At 49.2% G+C, this 9581-nt stretch overlaps 1 protein-coding gene across 5 annotated transcripts in view; it reads right to left on the reverse strand.

The window, feature by feature from the left end:
- Nucleotides 1-8977, reverse strand: part of TRPC5 (transient receptor potential cation channel subfamily C member 5) — a 96785-nt gene extending 87808 nt beyond the window's left edge. For 3 of the 5 annotated variants that reach the window (XM_072334679.1, XM_072334678.1, XM_072334674.1), the window contains exon 1: nucleotides 8834-8977. The gene's annotated coding sequence lies outside the window, so the exon portion shown is untranslated. Of the gene's footprint in view, nucleotides 1-402; nucleotides 449-8519; nucleotides 8729-8833 lie in introns of those variants that run through there. The other 2 variants (XM_072334675.1, XM_072334677.1) reach the window with 2 other exon arrangements.
- Between the last annotated feature and the right edge of the window lie 604 nt (nucleotides 8978-9581).

Raw genomic sequence — 9581 nt, forward strand, 5'->3', positions numbered from 1 at the left:
ATCTCCAGTGCACAGATGCAACCCATGTGGGCTGGAAACATTTTGCACTCTGAGGTTATTTCCAAGGCTCATTTTTCAGGTGCAAGAGGTTCTGCTTCGAACCCACCTCACACTCTTAATGAAGATAATTTGATCCATATGGAGTCAGCAGGAGTGCTGGACCAAAAACAGTAGATGAGGGCCCTGGATCCAAACCAATTAAAAATGAATGAATTTAAATGAGAAAAGAGTAAGTCTACTTATGTGTTGGTTAATTTGGAAACAAACCAGTACTTTCGAATAGCATCAGTTATCCATGATAATTATAAATGATCTTTCCTATAAAAGACTTCACTGAAAAGAAGGTCTGCTCATATTATTCACGCTTTTTATACTTACAGATGAGAACTCAGAGCTATTTACCCTGCTTTGGGCAGACTTGAGCAGCAGTAAGCCCCCAGCTCGATCCATTACACATCAACCTGCAAGAGAGAGGCAGGGAATCAACCTGCACGCTGCAGGAGCTTCTACAAACTCTCTTGTTCAAATTCTCCCTCTAAGAGGGCTTTGTAACCTTTTCAGCAACATCCTACTTCATTTTTCTATCTTCCCAGCTGCTGGTCCCATTTTAGCACTGGACACACGTTCACTATTGAGTTTAAGCTGTTCTTAACAACATGATGCAGGCTCAACAGCTAAAGGCCTCTTTGTGGGGAGCAGGCTGAGTTCTGTGCCCCCCACTGAATTTTTTACAACCCGAGTCCCCATTCACCACTCAAAAAGGCATGCTGTATTTGTTTGGGCTATAAAAGATGATTAAAATAGGAATCCATCCATTACAAAATCTAGGCAGCATGTTGGTTTCTCTCATGTAACCACACTATTAGTAGCAAACTGTGCCTTTGCTTCTGAATTAATAAACTGAACTCAGTGACAGCTGTGTGGCACAGCATCAGGAAAGCAAAAAGATCCATCTCCTGCCTCTGGATCCTGCATGACTGCGGATGCTACTGAGCTTGTTTCCTTGTCTGTGAAATGGGTGATGCTGATGTTCATCTCCCCTAACTGCTTGCTAAGAGGCTTAACCCATAAAGCAGATTTAAACAGCAATACGGGCACAGTATTGATACCATTTAACATACTTTAGGTTTTACAGAAATGAACACGAACTAAAAGCCTAATTCAATTTCTGTTGAACTCCACATTCCCTTCATAATGCTTCAACAGTTAAGCTTGGGAGCACACTGCAGAACAGCCAGCGCTGCTTGGTACCTGCAAAAGGCTGTACCCTCAGTATGTTCCCACTCACATTCAAAAAGCTACCACTCGAAAAGGGAGGAAGTCCTATCCTGTCCTGTGTGCAGGAGGGGCATCTGGATGCCGATGGGCATTTGAATGGCTCTCAAGCCCAAGTATCCATGTCTGGTCAGGAATAGCTGCATCCTGCAGCTGCCCATGTCTTCCTCCAGGCACCACAGAAGTGACAGAGCAACCTACAAGCCACTGCTGGTCAAAATGTGTTTGGCCAAACACAGGAATACTGACGGGATCCATTTGTAGAAATGGGATCAGATCCTGAAACGTCCACAAACCACACCAACACAATCCATCTAACGGCATGAACACTGTGAATAACCTGATAGCAGTGGAGATTTGACGGGACGTTTTGGTATTGTCCTGGTTCAAACGTAGGGTCAGGGTCCAACCATCAGTGTCCTCAGACTTTGCCACTGCTCAGAGCACTCAAGGACTTCAGCTGAGCAGTATAACCAGATTAACGGACTCTAAAAGAGAACTGCCATGAAAGGGGCCATGGTGTGGGACTGAGGCGTCTGTGACACCATGTGGAACAACCCCTCAGATCCCATCGCAGCACAAAGCCAAGCACTCTGCTTTCACCTGACCATTCTGTGCCTGCCCAGGGCTGACCTGAGCACAGTCCCACAGTCACAGTGTCATCCCCTGCCCCAGGAGGGACACAGTGATGCTCTAAAGAGCATCTCTACCTGCCTGGAATGCTAGTGAAGGTAGCATCCTGTTCCACATACACAGCCACTGAGGGGAAGCACTGAGAGCAGAAGCAAGAAAAAGAAAGAACTCTGATCCCAAAAAAGCAAGCACACAAAACAGCCCTTAACAGACCTGCTCCACATAGGTCAGTCATAAGGTAGGGATCTTTGTCTTCAGACGACTTTTGAAAGAGAAAAAGAATAAACCAATACACAGGAAGGTCACAGCAGCAGCCCTCCTGCTGTTTTACATCCCAAATACTTAACTTTGGTGCCATCAGCTAGCAAGTATTGAAAAAAACAAACAAAACAAAATAAGCTATTTTAGAGGACATCTGAGATAAAATACTGAGCAGCAACCAAACAAGGCTAATAGCACTGACAAATCTGACAAAAAGCCTTCAGGCCAGATCCACCCTTGTCTTAGTGGCCTGAATCCCAGCCTTTCCATTTCTTTTCCCAGCCCTCTGGTGAGCAGTTTAACTACCAGGGTCTTGGCTTCTCTAAGTGTTCAGTTTTAAGCAGATAATTACATATCTTGCAGCCTTGATATGTTATGTTCACAGGCTGAAGATGAGTGAGGTTTTTGGAATCTGTAAGATTTTTTGGAGGAAGAAGAATCACAGTTTGTTCCATTCAGAAGTGCATGCAAACTTCGTCAACAAGAAAAGACGACTCAGGAAGATCTGAAGACGTCCTACCTGACCCTCTCCACAGTGATATGGTCAGTGCAAGTAAACTATTTGTGCTGAAGGTCAGGCATAAAGCCTTGCATGGGGAGCTAGAAGACTTCTAAAAAACTTCCATCTGTTGCAGCATCCTGCCTACATTACTTTCAGCCAAGCTTCAATTTCTTCCTTTTGCAAAACTATTTCAGCCAACCAGGGGTTCAAGTGGCTTCTGTGGACAGTAATGGGTTTATTCTGGGGAGGGGTACCTACCCTCACTAATTACATTTTGTGCCAGTAGCTAACGTGATGGCTTGTTGACTGCTGATATTCATACCCATGTCTTTGACAGGCACGGCGCCCACTCACCAGCTGCTCAGCCTGTTTGATTAGGTTACAGACAGGGTGCAGGGAAAACTGCAGGAGCTCACATGGAAGTGAAGCCATTTTGTGTGCGGGCACGCGTGCATGCAAAACCACAACTTAGCACTCCCAGTCATCATACCCTCAGAGGTGTGAACGTGCACACCGGAGTCAATCCCTGTACACAATGAAGAAACAGGAGAGCCAGAGAGATACCATTTCAAACTTGGCATGATTTCAAGATCAATAGAATCCCACAGACAAGTGTCAGAACATTTGCCCTAACGCTCTATAAACACAGAGCTCCAGGCTTTCACTCTGCCATTCAACAGAGATGATGTACATTTGAAGGCATACACTTATTTTAGACCTGGAGTCGGAGAAGTCTGAAGCTCTTTTCACGGCCATAAAGCACACCTCTGCTTTGAGTTCAGCTTATGCCCCTACACACATAGTACTGAGAGGGCACTTGGTGCCTGTCAGAAACTGGGATGTGGCCAAGTAGTGTTTATCTCCCATTGTGCATCCTGCTGACAGCAGGGCATCAGCTGGGACTCACAGGAGCTGCTCTCCCAGCCAGGGAGCCAGGCAGATAACAGACCTATTCCCTCCTGCAATCCTTCTGGAGCCACTGGGCACAGTGAGCTTCCAAATCAACCTCTAGGGACCTTTCCAAGAGGGAGACAGATCTTTGCTTTCTTGACAAAGAAACAAGGCAGTGCAGGAGAAGCAGGCTTAAGAAGACTTTCAGGATTCTTCAGAGTCTTAGCCAGAGTATCCCGATGGTCTTATGCAGGAAAGAAAGATCTGGGTAAGGGACTTTCACTATCGCCTTAAATAAACCGCAGGGACTTCACACCTTGCGTTTGCACATTCTCTGTGCTATCCTGCCCTCTTCTTCATCTCCAGATCTGGCTTTACTTCCTTCACCAGTGTAATTTTTCCTCTACTGTTAAAAAAATCCCTCTCTTGCAGAAGATGCTTCTCTTTGAAACAGCCTTCTTGGCTGTGCCATGGGGACCTACCCTACTGCCCCTTCCCCAGTTATTTGGTGGGCACATCCCCATTCCCAAGGGAACTGGGTGAAGCATCAGAGATGAAAAGATGGGAATCTTTATTCCTTTTGTTCCCAGTAGGAACGATTTTAGGACATCAGAGCAATTAGAGAGATATCCAAGTCTCTAAATCTGGAAACTTTCAACTGCTCCCATACACGGTACAGACACTTCCATTAACTGCAGCTCCAGGCTAAGTAAGAGATCAGCACCTCCATTTCATACTACAGTACAAGACAGACTGAACAGGATGTAAAGACCAAATGAAAAAGTAGAATTATTTTATCCTCTTGTCCCAAACATAGCCCTGAGCCCCAGATGGCTTCTTGCTCTCACACCGCTTTGCCAGTAAGGCTTCACACAACAAAATCCTCACAGCATTCCACACTAATCCATTAATACCTGTGAGAGCAAGCTGACATCTCTACTCCGGTTATCATTCTGGTACCAAAACACCCAATAAACTTTGCTCCAGGTTCTTCTCTCTTTATTTTACCAAGAAGGGAGCAAAGTGCTGATTCAGCATGCTATGTGTGCTAGCGCAGAATGGAGGCACAGCTCAGACCCCCAGCCCTGCCTTTCAGTGCAGGACGCTGCCTCTGCAGTGGTGGGAGGCAGTGTGTGCCAACTGCTTTGACAGCGGCCATTCCCTTCTGCACTCCCCTGCATGTGGCAATCTGTACACAGAGAGCCAGAGGTCACATCCAGAGCACTGTGCTTCCTATCCATTCTGTTCTTTGTGAACTCATCCTTTCCAACCTGTTTTTGCTCTCTTCAGCATCCTGTGCTAATGAGCGCTACAATTTAATTATTGGACATGATGGGAAATATATCTGATTGTATTCAGGTGCTTAAGTCAGTGTTTCCCAAACACTGTGTCAGTTCCCAGCTAAGGATACAAAAGGGATGCAGGGTATGTGAAAGGGGCCAGGAAATTGCCTTAGTTCTGACCGGAACATGTTCACTGCATGTGAAAAAAAGGGAGCGACTGAGAGGAGGGAGAAGGGAATGAGGGCAAAATAGCTTCCTGGCTTGGATCCAGACACTGCGCCAAGAATAAATAATAACACATGTCCAACAATCTAACACAAACACCCATAATTCCTATTAGCAAGGATGTGATCTGAGAGCTTTGTCAGTCAATCCTACTGCCTGAAGTTGCTCATCATGGCCACTGCTGTGACCAACGCTATATAAAACCTGATGTAATCTTAAAAACAACAACAACAACAACAAAAGAGAGAGAAAGAAGGACTGAGGTCTACCAGCTACACAGACACATACAGAAATGCACCTTGTCTCTGCAGCTCCTTCCCTTCACAGCCACCATCTGACAGAGATGCCTACAGCCATGCTTCACTCTGAGGACTCCTCCCTATGAAGTGCCGTATCTCAGCAGGAGCACAGGTTGAACAGGGGCATGCAACAACACAGCAGCCTCCCTTTAAGATGATGGTAGAAGTGGCCAAAGCCAGAGGCAGGTGAGGCAGCAGGGAGGCAGAGCTCTGGGGCAAGGATCCTCCTGCAGCAGAAGGGACCAGCCCCTGAGCCTATCTCAGCCCTGGATGCCAACACTTTTCTCACTTCCCCAGGAGCATTAACCTGGCTTACCCTGAAAACACACTGAAGCATAACAGCTCGGACAGCTGAACAGGATAAAAATCCTGCCCCAGACTCATGGCTGCAGTCTTCACCCTCATACAGACAGCTCCATCTTACTGTGCCTCTTCCCTGTGATACTGTCCTCCTCTGCACTGAGCCTGGGCACGCAAAGGGGGATCTGACTGGCAAGATGCTCTGCTGCAGTGATTTGTGCCTGCTGGGCATCTCCCTTGGCAGGGAAAGCAATGAGAATAGCCTTTGCTTTGCTCCAATTTTGTCCTAGGGACTCAACTAGCAAAATAAATAAATAAATAAATAAAATAAAATAAATCTACCATTGATTTAAAGCCACAGATTTGCTCTGGTACTTCTTCATCTGAACAGGTGGATCTAGTTCCTTCCGCAGTTCATACTGATACCACAATATTAACCAGTATTTCAGGTTCAGAAACTTCTGGGAACCACTTGCTAGCTTGTAGTTTTTCCCAAACTGGATGCTGTGGAGATTACCAATCAGCAAGAGATCCTCCCACTCTCAGAGAGAATTACACAATCATTAAGGTTGGAAGAAGACCATTAAGATCATCTAGCCCAACCAAGAAGCAGTGCTCCTGCTTACCCACTCCTGTGCAGGCCATCTGGGTGTGCCCAAATGAAGCCTTTGACACAAGCTTGCACACCTCTGCACCAGACTAGCAGCCCAAACAGCTGGAAAACTTTGCTTGGCTGCAATACTTGCATTAGGGCACTCGTTTTCTACAGGTTCCTCTTGTTGCCAAGGTAAAAGACTGCTGTAGATCCAGTCCTGAGCTTCTGGATAGGTCCATCCTGCTGAGCTTGGTGGTCGCTGCTGATCAAGTCACTATAACCACCTCACCCATGGGACTGGCTTTCCTCTCTCCCTTTATCCTTCTCTTTCTCTAGCCAGTAATGATGTACATGTTTGTTTACTCGGAGCTATTCATTCAAGTCATTCACAACCCTCTTCCCCCAATCATACTACAGCAAATTTTCAATTGGAATCAGCCTGCCTCTGGGCCTCAGGAAGACCTCACCTTTGTTACAAAGACTTAACAAGCCAACAACATCATAATCCCTTATGGAGCTTTATGAAAAAGGAGAAACTCCAGGCAAAGAAAACACTCTGTATTTACACCAGCGTAACAATTAGTAGAAATTTGGCTCGTTTTGCACAAATTATACTACTGCGCTTGTAGGAACAATCTTTCTGTTTCAAACTAATTTTAGCCACTCTTGAGTAGTGATTATCGAGCTCTTCCATCTGTTGCAGGAAAAAATTATTTGCACATAGCTTTTGCAAATCTTCTCCTCTGAGGTATGTTTTCAAGAACTCCATCCCTCAAAAAACAGCGTAATCATATTACTAGCAGGACTCATAACTCAGCTGACTGTGCCTTGTCTATTAAACCCACAGCATGAGAAGATCTCAGAATCGACATTCGAAGGTTTTTTAAGGTTGCCTGGAAATAAATTAGGTTGCAAAAAGCAAATTAAGCAAAGAACGGTGTGACTCCCATTGCCTCAATGCAGAGATCCTACAAAAGCGGAAAGTGGTGAAGAAAAACAGCAATGCCTTAAAAAATAAAACAAAGAAGCAAGCAAAAAACATTACAAGAACAATGAGATTTCAATATGCTCCAATGAAAACAATGCAGCTCAAATTGTAAGAAATTATCTCCAACTCCCAGCAATAGAAATAAGAAATGATGTTAACATTCCATATGTTTGCAAGACAAATTAAAGCTGATCAGAGGTTTCTCAGTCTCAGGTCCTTTTCTGTTTAGTTTCTTTTCACAGCCTAACAGCAACGCTCGGACCTTTCTCTTTAGTGCTAGAAATGCGCTCTGCAGTAGTCCCTGAGACACCGTTCTTTCTTAGGAAGATTTGCTCTTAGCAGACAACATACTGATCCGTACTGTATGTCAGAATTAAAGCACAGCCAAATGCAACAGCAAAGCCACACCACAGACCAGTGGGCTTGCGCTGGGCCCATATGATGCCATGGTCAGGACGAGCTGTGCCAAGCCAGCAAGTGCTGGCTGAAGGCACAAGCAGTATGAGGCTGAGGTGTTTCCTCAGCTGCTAATTACCACCAGGCTACATGGAGAGAAACTAGGGGGTAAATATTCACAGCTCAAACATGGAGTGACACGGTGACACTCAAAAACATCAATCTTTTATTGACACTAGATTTCTTTACAGGGGATTAAAATGCCAGAAAATTGCTCCTTCAACCTGATGTCTGAAAAAACATTTGGCCACATCTTTTCAATAAACTTCTTAAGGACACTGCTCTAACTTCTGAATTGCATTTCAGAAACATTGCTGTAGTCATCTGCATTCACATAGTACCTCTTGGCTGAAAAGTGTTTTCAAGGGCTTCTGAGTAGCTTCACAGCCCTGAGACGTAGCAGCACAGGAAAAGCCACTATCTTACGCAGGGAGCAAGGAACATCACAAGGACTGAAGTTCGCAGCCACCTCGCTCCTCCATTGCAGCAGCGAAACGCAAGGCTTCATACAGGACCGCTCAGCCACGTTACGAGGGGCACGAGGAATTTAATGGCAGACCAATGCATTACCATATTCATAACCATGACTAATAAATCTGTTGTCAAAGCCGCCAAAAATATCACGCAAGCAGAATGTTTGCACACCAAAGAGACCGCCGGAGTCACAGCTCCGTAGTAAACAAATGAACTCAGGAGCAGTCCTGAAATCAGCACCGACTTTTTCGGGCTGGGGAATTTGCCGGACGCCGACGGACCGAGCGCCGACGCACCGTCCTGCACCGCAGCCGAGAACCTCCGCACCCGCCGTTACCTTTCCCGACTCCGGGGCCCGCAGCTCGGCCGGATCACCCGCAGTCAGGGCAGAGGACCGCTCCGTTATTAAGGACCATTCCGGCTGCGCGAGGCGGCGAGCAGCTCTCTCGGCTCCCGCTGCGCGGCACCGGGCGGCCCGAACCCGACACCCGCCGGTCCCAACCCGGCACCCGCCGCGTCCCGCGGCTCCCACAGAAGCAAAGCGGGGCCGCCGCCCCAGCAGGTGGCTTCCCGCGGGCGGAGCGCAGCGCAGCGCTGGCCGGCCGCGGCTGCCAAGTACGCGCCCTCCCTCCCGCCCCGAGTGCCGCTCACCTCCGCGCCGCTCCGTCAGGCTCTACATGCCGGGTTGCCCGCGGGCCGGGGCCGCCGGGCCGCGCCGCTCATTTGTAATCCGCTCCGCGCCGAACGCCGCGGGGGCGGGAGCCCCCATGCCGCCCCGCCCGCGCTCCGCCGCCCGCGCAGCCCAGCCGGCGTTCCCCAGCCGGTGCGCCCCAGCCCGGCCGGCTACACCGCCGCCCGAGGCGCGGAGCCGCGGGGCCGCCGGCCGGCAGGGCAGGGCGGGCGCGGCATCGCGCTCCTCGCCCCGGCGGCGGGGAAGGAGGGAGACGCCGGGCAGAGCTCCCCGGTGAGCCGGGCGGTCGCGGTGCCGCCTTTCGCAGCCCCTGGGCGGCAGCCGGGCCGGGGCCGGAGCGAAGCTACGCGAAGACGCGCGCGGTGCCCTCGCAGTCCCAGCCGGGCGCACGCCGCCCCTCGCGCGGATACGCCGCCCCTCACACTCGCGCGCCCACACCCGCCCCTCGCACGCGCGCCCGCCGCGCGCCCCTCACAGCCGGCTCCTCAGGGCGCCCCTCGCGCCTCAGCCCGGCCCCGGGCACGAGGGATGTGGCGGGCCGTGCCCCTCTGGAACCGCGGCTGACCCCGCCGGCGACACATCGGTCTGAAGGCTCGGCCTCATCCAGACACCAGTCCCGGCACGTTGTGGTGCGCAGTGACACCCAGCATGAATGTTCCCGAGCTCGGGGCGCGCAGCTCCTCGGTGCTTCACAGGCATTTTGACACG

This window comes from Excalfactoria chinensis, chromosome 4 (assembly GCF_039878825.1).
Source record: "Excalfactoria chinensis isolate bCotChi1 chromosome 4, bCotChi1.hap2, whole genome shotgun sequence".
NCBI lineage: Eukaryota > Metazoa > Chordata > Aves > Galliformes > Phasianidae > Excalfactoria > Excalfactoria chinensis.